Below are 18,357 nucleotides of genomic sequence, written 5' to 3'. Positions count from 1 at the left end.
AGCTCTTTGAACCCTCTCCTTTTGGGTTTTTATGGAGGCTTCATTCCATAGGGAAGACTGTTGAAATCATTGACCATTGGTGAGTGATTTAACCTCTGACACCTCTCTCCTGCCAGGAGGTCAGGGGGTTAGGACTCCAAGTTCCAAGCCTCTAATCACATGGTTCGCTCTCCTGGCAACCAGCCCCAAACTTAGGTGCATCCAAAAGTCACTTCCCTGACATAACGAAAACATAGCTCTTGTCACGTACAAAATTCCAAGGGATTGCAGAGCTCTGGGCCAAAGACCAAATGTCTATTTCTTTTAGAAATCACAGTATCATACAGCCCTTTCATCCAGGGACTCCCTAACCATGGCTCATTAAGACTACAACATGGTCCCAGGACTGAATGGAGGAGGGAATCTTTCTCCTACGTCCTGGACTAATGTCCTTCACCCTTAAGATCTTTAGAAGACGCAGTGCTTGGATGAAGTGGCGGGGGTGGGGGGGGACATCTGAACTCAACCTCAGATAAAGGAAATAAGAAGTTCTCACATTGACTCTTGGTTTCAACTCAGTTAAAAAAGAAAAGAAAGTGAAGTGATGATTCATCTTTGCAAAGGCAGTCAGAGATAGGAGAAGACAGCTGACTCATGTTTTGAGGAGACTCTGACCCAGACCAGTTTTTCCCAAACCTGGCTGCACATCAGAATCCCCTGGGGAACTTTCAAAGCCTAGAGGTGCCTAGGCACCACCGTAGACCTCCTGATTGAAAATCTCCATGGTTGGGGTGCAGAAATAGGCATTTTGGAGGAAACTTTGATCAAGTGATTTCGATGTCACCAGCATATCCTAACCGATGGCTCAGGAACAGAGAATCCCACGGTTTGATTCCTCTGGTCACCGCCATCCTTGTGAAGGAAAGTGAGGAAAAGGGAGGAAAGGAAGGTGAGAACCCAAAAACAGTGGTTATCGCAACATGTGCCTTATATCTGCCTCTGCTTCTTCGATTTTCTCTTGTAAGACGAGCTGATTTCATGATCCCCAGTTTACCCATGGGGAGAATATGCAAGCACTCTGATATGAGGTACTCTCCTAAGATGCCAGAGCTAGTGGCATGTGGGGATTTAGAAACCATAGTAATTGGTCAGAGGAGGGAGGCACTATGTGGAACATAGACAGAAAGTAGACACTGTGTGGACAGTTAGAGCAGTGGACATAGAGGGCAGAAACGCTGGATCGGGCTCCACTCACACTGGCTGTGTGACTTGACTGCTCTGAGTGGTGGTGGGAAAATGCCTGATCCAATAGAAGGAATTTTGTAAATGGTATTTTCTAACTTATGTAGAAAATTATTACATAGTAAATTATAATTTCTTAAATTAGGTTGCAGAAGTGGCATGGTAAAAATTAGTGACTTCTTTACTTAATGATCATTTCTACTCTGAACATGGTGCCAGATGAGGGAGAAAACAGGAAACCAAAAGAAATTAATAGGCAAGCATTGCTCTCCCTGACTATTACTCTGAAATCATAAGGCCACGTGGCTATAATTTCCAGTGTTTCTAAGAAGGGTGTTTATTAATTAAATGATGTTATGTTCCTGGCACTGCGGATGCACAAGACATTGTCTCTGCCTCGAGGAGCCCACATCCAGTGGGGAGAATGACAAATGAACAGAATTATTGTAGAGGCTGGTAAATGCAGGCACAGAAACACCCCACTATCTTCTAGCCTGCCTTGACAACTTGCCCACTGAGGGACACTGGGGTCTGTCTCTCCTCCTGAGATGGGACGCTGGTGGTGACAGTGCGGGGCAGTGTAAGTGCCACAACAGAAATAGCTACTAGGTCCATATGTGGTATAGAGGGGACTCAGTCATTTTAAGTTGGGAGGTCCAAGAAGTCTTGTTTTACAAAAGAGGAGACTGAAGCCGACAGGAGTGAAGCGAACAGGTGGCGGCGGGGAGGCGGAAGAGCGTTCAGCACGACAGGGGGAGAGAGGACAGAGTCCTACGCCTCGCACTGCTCGCTCCTTCTCAGATCTCCGCGCCTTCTGCTCCTCACTGCAGATAGAGGGCAGGTGAACTGGGCACAGAACAGCACAGGGGTCATGATCAGAGACCTCTGTCCAACTCTGTTTCATCTTGTGCCAGCCGTGGGGGCTTGAACAAATGACTTTCTCTCTTGGTGCCTGTTTCATTATCTGTAAAATAGGGATAAACCTAAAATGTCGAATGTTATATAGATTAAATGGTTTGAGACATGGAGAGTGCTTAGAACAGGGCCTGTTAGCACATAGTAAGTGCTCAATAAATGTTATTTATTCTTATGCTATTACCTGATTGGCGTGGTCAACCCGAGATCATATTTGCAAAAATATGATTAAAACCTAGCTCATTTCCCCCTCAGAATTAAAATATAGAAAGCTTTGTTTTTTAATTGCAAAATGACACATTGTATCATTATAAGATATACTTTAAATAAAAAAAGAGTAAAGATTACCCAAATACCTATACCTGATATAATTGCTAACATTTTGGTGAACATAATTTTCTATAGCTCTCTGGACAGGAATATAGGAATGTAATTTTAGTACATGTCATTATTTTAGGATGCTGTTCATTGAACTGCTTTTATCAAAGATAAAAGATATTGTGAGCATCTTTCCATGTCAGTGATTATAGATCCCATGATTTTTTGTAAAGACTGATGAGTATTTCATTGTATGGTACATCACTATTTAAGCCATCATTATTGATGGCCACTTAGGTTAATTCCAATATTGTTGATACTACAAAACAAAGGTGCCATAAATGACCCTACCCAGTGAGCTCTGGGCCCTTGTCTGATTATTTCCTTGGGAAAACTTGCTATAATGGGTGTCTGGATCAAAGGGTATATACCTGGAGACACATGTCCCACTAGAGTAACACATATTGTGGAAAAACAGACTGGGTAATCACCTGGCTTAATGGCACTTACGAAGCCACCAACTTGTGGTTTTTGCAGCAACTCGGGACCTAGGTGCGGGAGGGCAAGCAGGCCAGTGGTCAGTCTGCAGGAGGGCAAACATTTGGAGGCAGTCCCTTCCCACAAGTTTCAAACATGTTCCTATGCCAGCAGGTAATTTTTCAGACCTGAGAAAGAATTCAGTGGGAGAATTTACTGATCTTGTTGGGCCACCAGGGGTATGCAATTTCTTTGAATATCTGGCTTTTCCAGGAAATCAGATAGGGAAGTTCATTTGGTTGAAAATGTCACTTAACTTTTGAGGAACCTTCTGAGGGCATAATGTCCAAGGGTATTTTGCTCCAATCATGTTTGGAGAAGATTTTTCCTAGCCTCAAGCTTTCCTCATCACCTGGCCAATAAGCTCCAGCATTTTCCTTAGCAAACAAAGCTGAGATGTGCTGCAAGAAAAATGCGTGGTGGCATGAGACTCAGCACCTTCTACTGCCCCGAGAGTAATAAAAGATGAGTCGAGTGTGGAAAGGACATGGACACGGGCTGGACCACCTCTAGACTTGGCCAGTTCAGACTAGCTCTTCCTACAGGTGGAGGAAGGTGAAGAAACACCTGGCCCTTCACCCTAAACCAGAGGCCAGCCACACATTTCACTCCAGCCTCCTTTCCTGACCACCTCGGATCCTGTTCTCGGGGAGGACGTTCCATCATACCAGCTTGGTGTAGGAGAGGCGTGATCAGGAGGAACGAATGGAACGAGCAGTCTATTCCTACTTGTAGTAATTCCTAGCTGGAGAGGAAAGCAGTAACATAGGCTAACATTCACAGAGGTCTAAATATTGCCAGGGCAGTTCCAAGTGCTTTATGTATATGAACCCAATTAACTCTCACAACAACCCTAGAAGGTAGGCACGCTCATTGGTCTCATTTTATAAATAGGGAAGCCGAGGCACTTAGAGGGTAGACCATTTGCTGGAGGTCATATATTGAGTAAATGGGAGAACTGAGTTTGAACTCCCGTAGTCTAGCTCCAAGTTCTCTTATTTACTATTGCTCCTCTTCATGTTTGTAATAATGGGCATCTATCTTCAACGAGACAGTCCCAAAATAACCAGAATATATATGTACACATATATATGAGGGATAACCTTAGAGAAGCCAATGGGAGTTCTTCAGCCTGTTAGTCAAAGTGAGATCTCTCTCTTTTTTTTAAGATTTTATTTATTTATTGGAGAGAGGGAAAGAGAGAGCGCGCGAAAGCATGAGCAAGGGGAGGGGCAGAGGCAGAGGGAGAAGCAGACTCCCTGCTGAGCAGGGAGCCCACCGTGGGGCTCAATCCCAAGACTCCGGGATCAGGACCTGAGCTGCAGACGTTTAACCGACTGAGCGACCCAGGTGTCCCAAAGTGAGACCTCTTAAGACTATCAAACCTGACAAATGAAAGAGGATTGAATGGAGCCCCTCCTGGCCTGGGGTTATAGAGGAGAAGAACAACATCTTTAGGGGCAGAACAACGGGGATTCTAGTGGCCGGATCTGACAGTGACGTGCTTTGCATTAAAAGTAGGAGGTATGTGGGCATCTTTGCTTCTACTCTTTGTCAGCTCTAGTTCCTTTACTCTTCCCCTCCTGTTTCCTTGGTCGCTTCTTCATAGGCTGCAGCTACTTTATATCCAATAGACATATAGGCATTATTGATCTCTTTCCCATGCAAACACTCTGATATGTGTGTTTCCATGTCTATATACATCTATCTCTGTATATATGCATCCATATTTCATGCATACAAATATATATAACTACAAATTGTTAATTTTCTAAAAATGTTAGTAAGTAATCAAATTTAACAAACATTTTATTCCATATATGGTATGTCTAAGGTCATTAAATTATGACCTCACTGCTCAATAAAACAGGAAGATAGTTGAGTCAAATGAGGTATCCAAGGCTGTCAAAGGCCCAGCCAGAGGCCTGAGCTATGACATGATACTAAGAATGAAGAGACAGAGATTCTGGGGTAAGTGACCAAACAGAGTGGACAGAGTTCGCAAGCGTGTGTGGTGCATTGGCTGGGAAGGAAGGAAACTGGACTGGCTGGGAGGGCTGGCCTGAAAAGGGGGAGCAGTACATTTCCATTATGGATACAGCAGCCAAGATATTCGCTCCCTGTCCGTACCCCCACTGGGCAGTCAATGCCTCTTTTCTCCAGCAGATTTAAGGATAATCATGGAACTTCAACTTGCCACAAGCTCACTTGCAAAAGACATTTGCTATGTCTTTTCAATAAATGTCTGTGTGCTCATGTGTGTATGACATTATTAATTTCCAGTAAGTTCTTGAAGTTCAAACCAGAGCACTCTCATAACCATCCTGATTTTGAGGAAGAAGTCTCCTGCCATACTTCCCTCTCTCCATGTTTACCCCTTGGTTCCACAATTGTAACTCCTCTCTTTGCAGGCACCAAAGTGCAGGCTTCCCTGTCACAGAATTCCCCAGTATCTCTCTTTCATTTAATCTAGGAGAAATGTCAAAGAGAAACTCCTTTCTGATCTCCACGACCTACATTTACAAATTGTTCTTAGTAGCAGTTCGGGTTTTCTGGATCCACTTTCTCTAAAAGTTCCAGCTGTCTTCCCAACTTAATTATCTTATTTACCCAGAAACACCAAACCTCTTGAGAAACAATATTTATTCTTTCTAAGCAATATAATGAATCACCTTTGGAACAAAGAGGCATCTCTATCCTAGGATTCTAAGACTATATAGAATATCCAAAAAGGATTTAAGTGTCTCTAACATATAACACAAGAGCACAAGTGAAAAGTGAGCCAAGAAAGGGGAGGGAAATAAGAATAAAGCCAAACCATGGAGTCTCCTCTTCTCCCTGGGCACAAGCCAGGAATGCATGATCTCTGTCAGAATATGTGGGCTTGCTGTGGTTGAGCTACCATCTGCTTTTTTCCAGACTTACGACATCCATCGCCTGGCTGTTCTCCCTGCTTCCATACCCCTTCAATGCTTCTTCTACACTGCAGCAAAAGTGATCTCACAACACAAGCAGGATCATTTATCTCCTGAAAATCTTTGACAACCTCCCATTAAATTTAGAATGGAAACCAAATCCTTTACCATGCACTCAAAGTCCTGTATGGCTCGCATTTCAACGTCATGCCTTTCTCCCCACCTCACTTGCTACTCTCCTGTCTCTCTGGACTGCTTTCTATCCCCTGATCACGTCAAGCTCAGTCCCAGTTCGAAGCTTTTGTACAAATTGTACCTCCTGCTGGAAGCATACCAGCTTTGGTGCAGCACAGTTTAAATGTCACCTTCTCAGAGAAGTTCCTGCCCTACTCACTGTGTTCAAAATCAGTTCCTGACTCTTTAATTTTACCTTGGTCTCTTAGTTATTGGTGGTGTTGCACTTATGTGGTCATGTATTTGTTTATTATATATTTCCACCTCCAGACCCTCATCTAGAGTGAGTTCCTTGAGGTAGAACATGTCTGTTCTGTTCTCTCTTACATCTTCAGTAGCTAGCTCAAAGCTTGACATGTAGTAAATACTCAGTAAATATCCGTTGAATGGAAAAATAAAATTGGCTCTAAGCTTTCCAAGCTAACACTGGATAGTTAAACAATAACATTTCCAAGGTTGGGTAGTAAAACCAAACAACTTCTCACTTGAGGAAACACAACTATTTTGGTACTGAAATCAAAGGGACGTTTTTCCTTGTATTCCTTAGAAAGCACACTGTGTAATGAAGTGAAGAACGTCCTCATCCATATTTTTAAGACTACACTCAATGACCAGTTTCAAAAAGTTGCTTTGTTAAAATAATGTCAATAGAGGCCAATGACATTATAGCTATTTAAATTCAATGTACTCTTCTGGCTGGGATACCAATACCAATATGGTTTTGTCTAGGTGGTCACTGTAGCCAACACTGATAGCTCTCCCTCCAAATTCATATACTGCTCTTTTTCCAGCTAGACTATCTGTCCCAGCCTCCCTTGCAACTGGGTTTGATCATGTGACAGAATTCTAACCAATGGAATGAGAGAGGAAATTATGTGCACTGTTTCCATACTTGGCTCATAAAAACCTTCCATCGAGCTCCTCCACGCTTTTCTAGCCTCATAAGCTGTAAGGAGACCCCCCACCCCCAAGGTAACTTTGGAAACCACATACTGAATATAACAGAACCATTATCCATCTGAGTCCTTGAATGACTACACAGAGCAGACTGCCTACCTAGGTGGATACTGACTCTGTCCGTTTGTTTTTAGAAATTTTACATACCTAGGAACAGAACATATATATTCTTCCACCAACTCATATCAGTACTTACAATGTGCTTGAGGGTTGCTTTTTTTTTTTAACATAATAACTCATGTAATTTTCCTAACAGCTCTCTTAAGTGAGATATTATCACTGCCTCCATTATACACATGAAGAAACAAAGAAGTAACTTACCCAAGATCAAATAAATAGGAAGACCCAAAGCCAGAATTCAAGCCCAAACAGCCTAACTTTAGAGTCCCTGTTCTCAATCACTCTACTATCCTATTTTCTCTCTCTTTCTTTTCTTTTCTTTTTTCTTTCTTTCCTTTCCTTTCTTTCTGGAGTGAGGGAGAGAGAGGAGTGGGGGGAGGGGCAGAGGGAGAGAGAAAATCTCAAGCAGGCTCCATGCCCAGCGTGAAGCCTGACACAGGACTCAATCCTGAGATCATGACCTGAGCCAAAATCAAGAGTCAGACACTTAACCAACTGAGCCACACAGGCACTCCATCCTATTTTCTAATAGAGTTTTATTACATTCTTCACTGATATAGGTGCAAACTAACTAAATAAACAAGCCAAACTTTAGTCTTTTCTGACATGTTTGTGATTCCTATGACTATTGGAAATACTTTAGCCCTTGGCATGGATTATTGTGGGTCACTAAAGCAGTCTCTCAACCAGTGTTTGATACATGTAGGTCTAACAGTGTAATCCTGGGATTACATCCTTTTGTTTCTTCAGTTTTTTCCAGGGATATGGAGGCAGTGTGCTCCTGGGATAAGATTGTATGAGTTGGTCGAGGGGGGCGGGGCGGGGGTGATGATGGAGTAGAAAAGCACCAGGAGTCTGTCTCACCACCTGGACAATAATTACATTGGAAGAATCTGTCTGATACAGCTATTTTGGAACTCTGGAGTCTATCTGAAGGCTTGCAACTTCCAGGGGAAGGCATGGTAAATTGCAGTTAATTTTGATACATTTTAGCTCATAGCACAATAGCAGCTGCCCATCTCCCTCCCCGAGTCCTGTGGCAGGAAGCTAGCTCCGTACACGCTCCTGGAGTAGCTCACACACAGCTTGTGGGAGCCAGCACAGGCAAAAAAGACCCTGTCCTCCCAATATTGAGGCTCTGTGCTCTGATCACTGATTGCTGCATCTGATCACAGGGGTGCAGACCAAGAGGCAGTAGCCACCTCTCCTTGCTGCAACCCCCTCCACCTCCAGCTGAAGTGACTTCCAGGGGACTTAAAGGGTCAGCGCCCTTTTTCTTACCCCTCTCCCACATTTTTTCTCTTTTTTCCCTCTGGGGAGCCAGACATTAAAGACAAGGACATTTATAACAAAGGCACATATGAAAAAAATGTAAAAGTGACTGTATATGGCCAGGGAAAGGAACAGGTTCAGGAAAGACCTGAAAAGACCTTAAGTTTACACCTTAGTATGATCCTTGGTAAGAGACAGCCTACAACAATAACAACAACAACAACAAAAAACAATAAACAAAAACCATAACAAAATAGCAAACCCTGGGGAATGTGGAGAATCTGATTTCCAGTTACATTATTAGATTCAGATGTCTTGTTTTCTACAACAGTAACAAAAAATAAGGCATAGAAAGAAACGGGAAAGAATGGTGCAAAGGAAAAAATAAAAGGACAGAAACCATCCATGAAAAAGACCTGATGGCAGATGTACTAGACAAGGACTCTAAAACAACTCTTAAAGGTGCTCAAATAACCAAAGGATGATATGGAGGAAGTAAAAAAAAATGATGTATGAACAAAATGGAAAGATTGTAAGAAGACAGAAAACCTAAGAAGAAACCAAAAAGAAATTCTGGAGCTGAAAAGTACAATACCCGAAATGAAAAATTCACAAGAGGGATTCAAAGGCAGATCTGAATGGACAGAAGAAAGAATTCATGAACTTGAAGATAAGACAATGAAAATAATCAAATCTGAGGAACAGAAAGAAAAGACACAGAAGAAAGGTAAACAGAGCCAAAGGGACGTGTGAGACACCAACAAATGAGCCAGCACCTGCATCATGTGAGTTCCAGAATGAGAAGAGACAGAGAAAGGGGCAGAGAATATTTGAAGCAATAATGGCTGAAAACTTACCAAATTTGATTAAAGACATGAATATAAACGTCGAAGAAGCTCAATGAACTTTAAGTTCTGAACTTCACTAAGACACATTATAATCAAACTTTTGAAAGACAAACAGAAACTTGAAAGCAACAAGAGAGAAGCAACTCGTCACATACAAGTGATCCTCAATAAAATAATCAGCAGATTTCTCATCAGAAACTTTGGAGGCCAAAAGGCAGTGAGCTGATAGTTATTACCACTAGACTTGCTCTGCAAGAAATGCTCAAGGGAGTCCTGCAGGGTGAAATGAAACAACAATAGACAGTAACTCAAAGCCATATAAAGAAATAAAAATCCCAATAAAGATAAATGCACAGGCAATTATAAAAGCTAGTTTTATGGTAACAACATTTTGTAATTCCACTTTTTGTTTTCTAAATGATTTAAGAAATTAATGTGCTAAAAAGAATTATTACTTTATGTTATGTAAAAGGTGTAATTTTGTGATTTCAATAATCAAAATGGATAGGGAGAAAGCTGTAAAGAGTCAGAATTTTTGTATGTTATTGAAGTTAAGGTGGCATAAATCCAAATTAGAATGTTGTAACTTTAGAATGTTAAATGTAATCCCATGGTAATTGCAAAGAAAATAGCTTTAGAATATACACCCCCCCCAAAAAAAAGTGAGAGAGAGAAAGAGATTAAACATCTCCCTACCAAAAAAAAAAAAAAAAAAAAATCAACTAAACACGAAAGAAGACAGTAATGCAGTAAATGAGGGACAAGACAGCTATAAGGCATATAGGAAATAGAAACATAACAAAACTGAGTCCCATCTTTTCCATAATTACTTTAAATTTAAATGGATTAAACTCTCCAATCAAAAGACAAAGATCAACAGGATGGGTAAAAACACATGATCCAACTATATGCTGTCTATAAGACACTTTAGCTCCAAAGGTACAAATAGATGGAAAGTAAAAGTTTGGAAAATTTATTCCACACAAATAGTAACCCAAAGAAAGCAGGGATATCTATACTGATATCAGACAAAACTAACTTTAAAACCAAAAAGTTTATAAGAGACAAAGAAGGATATTATCTATTAATAAAAAATTTAATATAGCAAGAAGTAATTTACAAACCTAATTACAGACCATCAAAATATATGAAGCAACAACTGACAGAATTGAAGGGAGAAATTGTTCTATAATAATAGCTGGACACTTCAACATCCCAATCTCAACAATGGATAGAATAAACAAACAGAAGATAAGTAGGTAAAAGAGGACTTAGACAACATAACAAATCAACTAGATCTATCAGACATATACAGAACACTGTACCCCACAACAGCAGATTACACATTCTTCTCAAATGCACATGGGACATTTTCCAGGTTAAGTATATGATATGACAGGTATAATTGTATGATAAGTTGTCATACAAATTATCTTCTCTGACTACCATGGATGAAGTTATAAGAGAAATAAAACTGGAAAATTCACAAATTTCTAAAAACTAAACAACACCCTCTTAAACAACCGAAGGTTCAAAGAAGAAATCATAAGGAGAATTAGAAAATACTTAGGAAGAGATGAAACAAACAAACGACAACAACCCAAAATTTGTGAGTGCAGTGAGAACAGTCCTAAGGGGAAACTTATAACTATAAACACATTAAAAAACCAGAAAGAGCTCCAATCAACGACCCAACTGTATATAACTTAAGAAACTAGAAAAAGAGGAGCAAATTAAACCCAAAGCTAGCAGAAGGAAGGAAATAATAAAGATTAGAGCAGAGATAAAAAAAAAAAAAAGAGAGAATACAAAACCAGTAGAAAAAAAATAAATGAGGGGCGCCTGGGGGGCTCAGTGGGTTAAGCGTCTGTCTTCGGCTCAGGTCATGGTCCCAGGGTCCTGGGATCGAGCCCCGCATCGGGGGGCTCTTCTGATTCAGAGCCCCGAAGCAGGGAGCCTGCTTCTCCCTCTCCCTCTACCTACTACTCCACCTTCTTGTGCTTTCTCTCTCTGTCAAATCAATAAACAAAAAATCTTAAGAAAAAAAATAAGTGAAACCAAAATTTGTTTCTTTGAAAGGATCAACAAAATTGACAAACCTCTAGGTAGATGAACTAAGAAAAAAAAAGAGAAGATTTGAATTACTAAAATCAGAACTCAGAGTGGAGACATTACTACTAATTCTACAGAAACAAAAGGGATTATAAAGGGGTACTGTGAACGACTGTATGCCAACAAGTTGGATAACATCCATGAAATGGATAAATTCCTAGAAACAAAACCTACCAAAACTAAACCATGAAAAGATAGAAAATCTGAATAGAACTATAACTAGTAAGGAGATTCAAACTGTAACCAAAAATCTCCCAACAGGGGCACCTGGATAGCTCAGGTGGTTAAGCGTCTGCCTTTGGCTCAGGTCATGATGCCGGGGTCCTGTGATTGAGTCCCGTGTCAGGCTCCCTGCTCAGTGGGGAGTCTGCTCTTCCCTCTCCTTCTGCCACACCTCTTGCTTGCACACCCGTGCACACTCTCTCTCTCTCAAATAAATAACAAAATAAAATCTTAAAAAAAAAAAATCTCCCAACAAAGAAAAGTCCTGGACCTGATGGCTTCACCGGTGATTTCTCCTAAACATTTAAAATAAAACTAATACCAATCTTTCCCAGATACACAAATAGCCAATGAGCACATGAAAAAATGCTCAACATCACTAATCATAAGGGAAATGCAAATCAAAACCATAACAAGATACTACCTCATACCCTAGAATGGCTACTGCCAAAAAACCAGGAAAATAACGTGTTGGTGAGCATGTGTAGGAATTGAAACCTTTGCACATTGTTAGTGGGAATGTAAAATATATAGCCACTGTGGGAAAAAAATGTGGCAATTCCTCAAGAAATTAAAAATGGGACTACCATATGATCCAGCAATTCTACTTTTGAATATATATGCAGAAAATAATTGAAAACAGTGTCTCAGATATTTGTACATCCATGTTCATGACAGCATTATTAACAATAGCTAAAACTTGCAAGCAACCGTAGGTGCCAATGGACAGATAAGCAAAATACAATGTACGCATTGAATGTAATAGTATTCAACCTTAAAAAGAAAAGAGATTCTGCCATATGTTGCAACCTGGATGAACCTTAAAGACATTATGCTAAGTGAAATAAGCCAGTCACCAAAAGACAAATACCTTGTGATTCCATGTAAATGAAATATTTTAGAGTAATCAAAATCATAGATACAGAAAGTAGATTAGTGGTTGCCAGGGGCAAGGTGAGGTGGGGAATAGGGAGTTATTATTTCAGGAGTGTAAACTGTCAATTTTTAAGATGAAAAGAGCTCTATGGAGATGCTGGTGATGATTGCACAACATGAATATACCTGTACACTTAAAAATGGTTAAGATGGTAAATTTTATGTTCTGTATATTTTACCACAATTTTTTAAAAAAGCAATAGCATCAAGGAAAAAAAAAAAAGGTTGCATGAGTTAGGGTGTGTATATGCCAGTGAGGGTAGAAGGAAGAGCTTGAGCTGATGACTTGCCCAGATATTATCTGCATGGTAGAGAAATAAACCCATTTATTTGTCTTAGTATACCAAATCCATGTACCACAGCTTGGAAAAGATTTGAAATACAACCCTACTGGATCTTTTGATCTTTAGATCAGTATCATGATCTAATTGAATTAATACATTTATAAAAAGTCTTGCTGCGAGAGTAAATTTGGATGATGTATCAGATAAGAAGCCCAGACCCTGCTAGATACCCTGTGTGTGCGGCACTGCCTCAAACCGAATCCTTCTCCTCTTTATGGCTCTGATGGGGTGTTGCTTATATCTGTTTAAGGCCCAGAGGAGTAAGGGGTTTCTTAAAAGGAAGATATTATCAAAGTGTGACCTGGGGGCTGAATCTGGTGTGCTCTTTGTTTTTGTAAGTAAAGTTTTATTAGAACACAGCCACATTCATTTGTTTACATATTATGTACGGCTGCTTTTGCACTAAAGTAAGCCGAGTTGAGTACTTGGCAACAGAGATCACTACTTGCAACAGAGATCGTGTGCCCCACAAAACCCAAAATATTTACTACTTGTCCCTTTACAGAAAATTTAAAAATGCCCACCCCTGTTATAAGGGAGTAGGAAGGATATAGGGTTAGGCTGGAGGCTCTTTATGGGGATCTTAAATGGGGAGGCCAAGGTGTTCAGACTTTATCCTTCACTCAGTGAGGAGCCACCAAAAGAGTACTAGGAAAAGTGCTAGGATGACAGAAATATCTTGAAGGAGAATTATAGTGGCTTTCTTCTAAATGTTGAGAAAATGGGGGCTAAAAACAAAAGACAGGGAGCATGATTAGGAGGAAGCTGCAGTTACTCAAACTGAAGTGGTTAGGGTCTGGAGCAGACACTGTTGGTTGTCTGCCATCGTTCAAACCCCCAACTTCCATGGTGGCAAGGCCCTGACTTTGCTAAGGTATCTATCCTCATGTAACCCAGAGAAAGATGATCTCATCCCTGATTCCTGGGTAAATGTTTGCCAACAATTGGTTTCGGGGTGGGCATGTGACCGGGGTGTGGAACTATGCCACAGCTAGTCTTGATATACGCTCGGGTATAGAGTCAACCACCCAGTAGAGTGGGGCCAAGAGAATTGCAGAGAACAGAGGCAGAGCCATTCTACCTGTCTATTTCTTGTTACTTAAGATAATGATCTTCCTATTGCTTCAGCCAATATGAACATCCTGATGTAAAGGCCAAGAGAGTAGAGTAACAGTGAGTTCACAAAACAAGTAGTTGGAACAAGAGATCTGTGAAAGGGAATTAGATCAATACTGAAGCTCAGTTATGGGGAAAAGGGAGGAGTAAATGTGGTCCTGATATTTTAGTTCTGGTGACTGGGAATTTAAAATGTTTTAACAGAAATGGGGAAATGATGGGCATGGCTCGCTGTCTTTGTTTTAGTCATGTTATTGCCCCATGAGGCCAAATGACATCCCAACAGGGAATTTGCTTTGCATATTGCTACATGACTCTACTCCAAACATGAGTATATGAGATAAAGTTTATTTGATCCTACAATATTGTAGCTGTGAGCAAACATTCTATGAATGTAGTTATGTGCAATATTTATTTTTTATTATAGATGTTTAAGTTATATAGAAAGGATGTATCATTTTATAGTGATAGATTGGAATAAAATCACTTCCTTGTAGAATTCAAAAACCCATTTTTTTCAGGGTGAGAGAGCAAAATATTTTTCTAAAATTAGAGTGCATTGAATTTATAGTAGAAAAAAATTCATTTAAGTATACATAGATAAGTGTAACTTAATTTCCTTATTTTTTAAAAATATATTAAATCCTATATTTATCTGCTTTTAAAATAATGCACAAGGAAGAGAAGATACCCAATAAAAAAGTAAGTGGTGAGTATGCCTTTATGCTTATAAAGAGACAAACACATTCAGAGAGAAAGAGACAATAAAGATTTGGGGTGAAAGTGGGAAGGGAAAACAGTAGGAGAAAGAGACGCAGTGTCTTTTCATTACGTAAATTCCCCCCCGGAAGGGAGCCTCGGAGCCTGCCCCCGCATGGCTCGGGCTGCAGATGAGAAGATGAGGAATCACCGCCCCGTGTTGTCCTAGTCCCAAGAGGCAAATTTCAAACTCATTAATACTGCTTTAACAAGGGCGCCTGGGTGGCTCAGATGGTTAAGCGTCTGCCTTCGGCTCAGGTCATGATCCCAGGGTCCTGGGATCGAGTCCCGCATCAGGTTCCCTGCTCCTTGGGAGCCCGCTTCTCCCTCTGCTTCTCTCTCTTTCTCTCTCCCTCTCTCTCTCCCTCTGTCTCTCATGAATAAATAAATAAAATATTAAAAAAAAAACTGTTTAAAAAAAATATGCTTTAACAAAATTTTCTAGACCAAAAAAACAAAAACAAAAACAAAACAAACGAGTTGATTGACGTAACAGAAGAGTCCAGGAATAGATAAATACATACATACGTAGAGATACAGTCAACTGGTTTATGATAAAAAATGATACTACAATATAGTGAGGGAAATCTTTTCAATAACTGGTTTAGGGACAACTGATTATCCCTATGACTTTAAAAAAAAATGTACTTTGACCCCCTACCTCACATGGTAAGGAAACAAATTAATTCCAGAAGGACTGCAGATCTAAATGTGGAAAAATAAGTCAGTATTTTAGAAGAAAATATGGAAAGAGGTCTGCGTGACCTTGGAGCAAGCAAAGTTTGCTTAAATGGGACCCACAAAAAAATAAAGGGAAAAACTGGTAAATAGGACTATGTAAAATTAAGAGCTTTTTGTTCGTCAAAAGACCCCATTAAGAGAAAACACAAACAACACACAGTGTGAGAATATATCTGGACTTATATGTAGAATCTGATAAGAATTCCTACAAATCAATGATGGACAACCTAATAAAAAGCGAACAAAACACTTAAAAAGACACTTCATGAGTTTATTGCCACATGGCTGATAAACATATGGAAAGGAGCGCAACTCCATTAGCCACCAGGACAATGTTAATTGAAACCATAATTTGATACGTCTACAGATCCACCAGAATGTGGAGCAACTGGAGTTCCCATACACTGATCTGGGAATGCAAATTGGTACATTTTCCAACATTTCCACACCATGCCCCAGAAATTCTCTTGTATGTATGTATATATGACTGATTCAGCAATGGAACTTAAGAAGTATGTACTGAACAGAAATAAGTTCAAGGATTCATCAAAGACATATCCTAGAATATCTATAGCAACACTAGTCAGATTAGCCCCCGTTGCCTGGAAAAACAAAAACATGCAAACAAACGTCAGACTGCTTCTGGAATTGTCCCACCCTGGTAGGTATCAGTATACTATGTTGCTCCAATAGTATTAAGCTTTGCAACCTCTTCATTAACATGACTCAATAAATTATTCAGGTGTAGCATAGTACAGAGTTCAAACGAGCATGGGCTCCAAAGCCAAAGTGTGTTTGAATCCTGCGGCCAGAGCTTACTAGACACAAGATTTTGGTCAAGTTATCTAAACTTTTTTCGTTCCTCCATTTCTTCAACCATCAAGAAGAGGTGGTAACAGTACTTTCCCCATAGAGTTTTTTAGGAGGACTAATTGAATCAATACACACAAAGCATGGGGAATATTGCCCAAGATGCAGTAAATATTTTTAAAAATCTTAGTAGTATTTATTAAATCTCTTTCATATGTCCTAGTGCCCTGATATGGCACTAGAACCGATGAAACCACAAAAATACCACCTTTGGGTTAGGATCAACGAGGCACCGCAATACATGAAATAACTCTGCAAAGCTTTGATAAAATATGACTTCATAGAGTATAAGGGTTGAGTTCAGGCTGCTTTAATTATTTTCTGGTGCTTCAGTGACTTTTCTGACACTGTTATTTGTATCTTTTGTTTTGTTTTGGGAGGAGGAAGAGCTATGCTCATAACTTAGGTTAGTATTTTCAGCCCTTGTGTTTTTAAGGACAGCGTGGGTCTTGGGGTCTTCTCTGCATTCTCCATAAAGTCTAGCAGATACAGTAGGCACTGAATGAATGTTCGTTGAAATAAAGAGGACAAGTTCTCACAGTATGCTCAGTTCTGTTTAGTGAGAAACCAACCACAGGGTCATTGTTTTGCTATATTTTGTTTTAAAATTGACTGAAGAATAGACAGAAATATTTGACTTGATGTGTAAAAAGAGGAATTGCTCTCCACTAGAGAACAGTCTGTTCTGAAATTACCGAGGTGTGAAGCATCTTTCTTTAAAAACAAATCAAAACACAGCTATCCCAATAAACATCTTCTAAATTGTCCCTAAATAAGTTACATTATCCTATGTAAATAATTTCTGTTTTATGGTGGCTCAGCCTTTACTGACATGAGAAGCCCAGATGAATCAAAAAGGGATCAATGCTAAGCTGGTGCAACCCCTCTGGAAAACAGTATGGAGGTTCCTCAAACAGTTGAAATTAGAGCTACCATTCGATCCAGCAATTGCACTACTGGGTATTTACCCCAAAGATACAAATGTAGGGACCCGAAGGGGTACGTGCACCCCAATGTTTATAGCAGCAATGTCCACAATAGCCAAACTGTGGAAAGAGCCAAGATGTCCATCGACAGATGAATGGATAAAGAAGATGTGGTATATATACACAATGGAATATTATGCAGCCATCAAAAGGAATGAGATCTTGCCATTTGCAACGACGTGGATGGAACTGGAGGGTGTTATGCTGAGTGAAATAAGTCAATCAGAGAAAGACATGTATCCTATGACCTCACTGATATGAGGAATTCTTAATCTCAGGAACAAACTGAGGGTTGCTGGAGTGGTCGGGGGTGGGAGGGATGGGGTGGCTGGGTGATGGACATTGGGGAAGATATGTGCTACGGTGAGCGCTGTGAATTGTGTAAGACTGTTGAATCACAGATCTGTACCTCTGAAACAAATAACGCAACATATGTTAAGAAAAAAGAAAAAGAAGAAGATAGCAGGAGAGGAAGAATGAAGGGGAGTAAGTCAGAGGGGGAGACGAACCAGGAGAGATGATGGACTCTGAAAAACAAACTGAGGTTTCTGGAGGGGAGGAGGGTGGGGGGATGGGTTAGCCTGGTGATGGGTATTGAGGAGGGCACGTTCTGCATGGAGCACTGGGTGTTATGAACAAACAATGAATCATGGAACAGTACACCAAAACAAATTATGTAATATATGGTGATTAACATAACAATAAAAATTTAAAAAAGGGATCAATGCTAGAATTTCAAATGTGCAAATTGAAATTCTAGTTAATTTTAACATAATGAAAAATTCCAAAATTATTAAGATGACCAACTTAGACCTTCAACCCAACACAACTTTAATTCAGTTATTTTACTTTGTAGAAGGAAAAATTAAACATTTCAACTTTAAATTTCTTAATTAAAAAATAAAATTTTTAATAGTAAATACAAAATTAATCT

The sequence above is a fragment of the Zalophus californianus genome, chromosome 13 (genome assembly GCF_009762305.2).
Source record: "Zalophus californianus isolate mZalCal1 chromosome 13, mZalCal1.pri.v2, whole genome shotgun sequence".
In the NCBI taxonomy this organism is placed as follows: Eukaryota; Metazoa; Chordata; class Mammalia; order Carnivora; family Otariidae; genus Zalophus; species Zalophus californianus.
Note: the sequence above shows the minus strand (reverse complement) of the source record.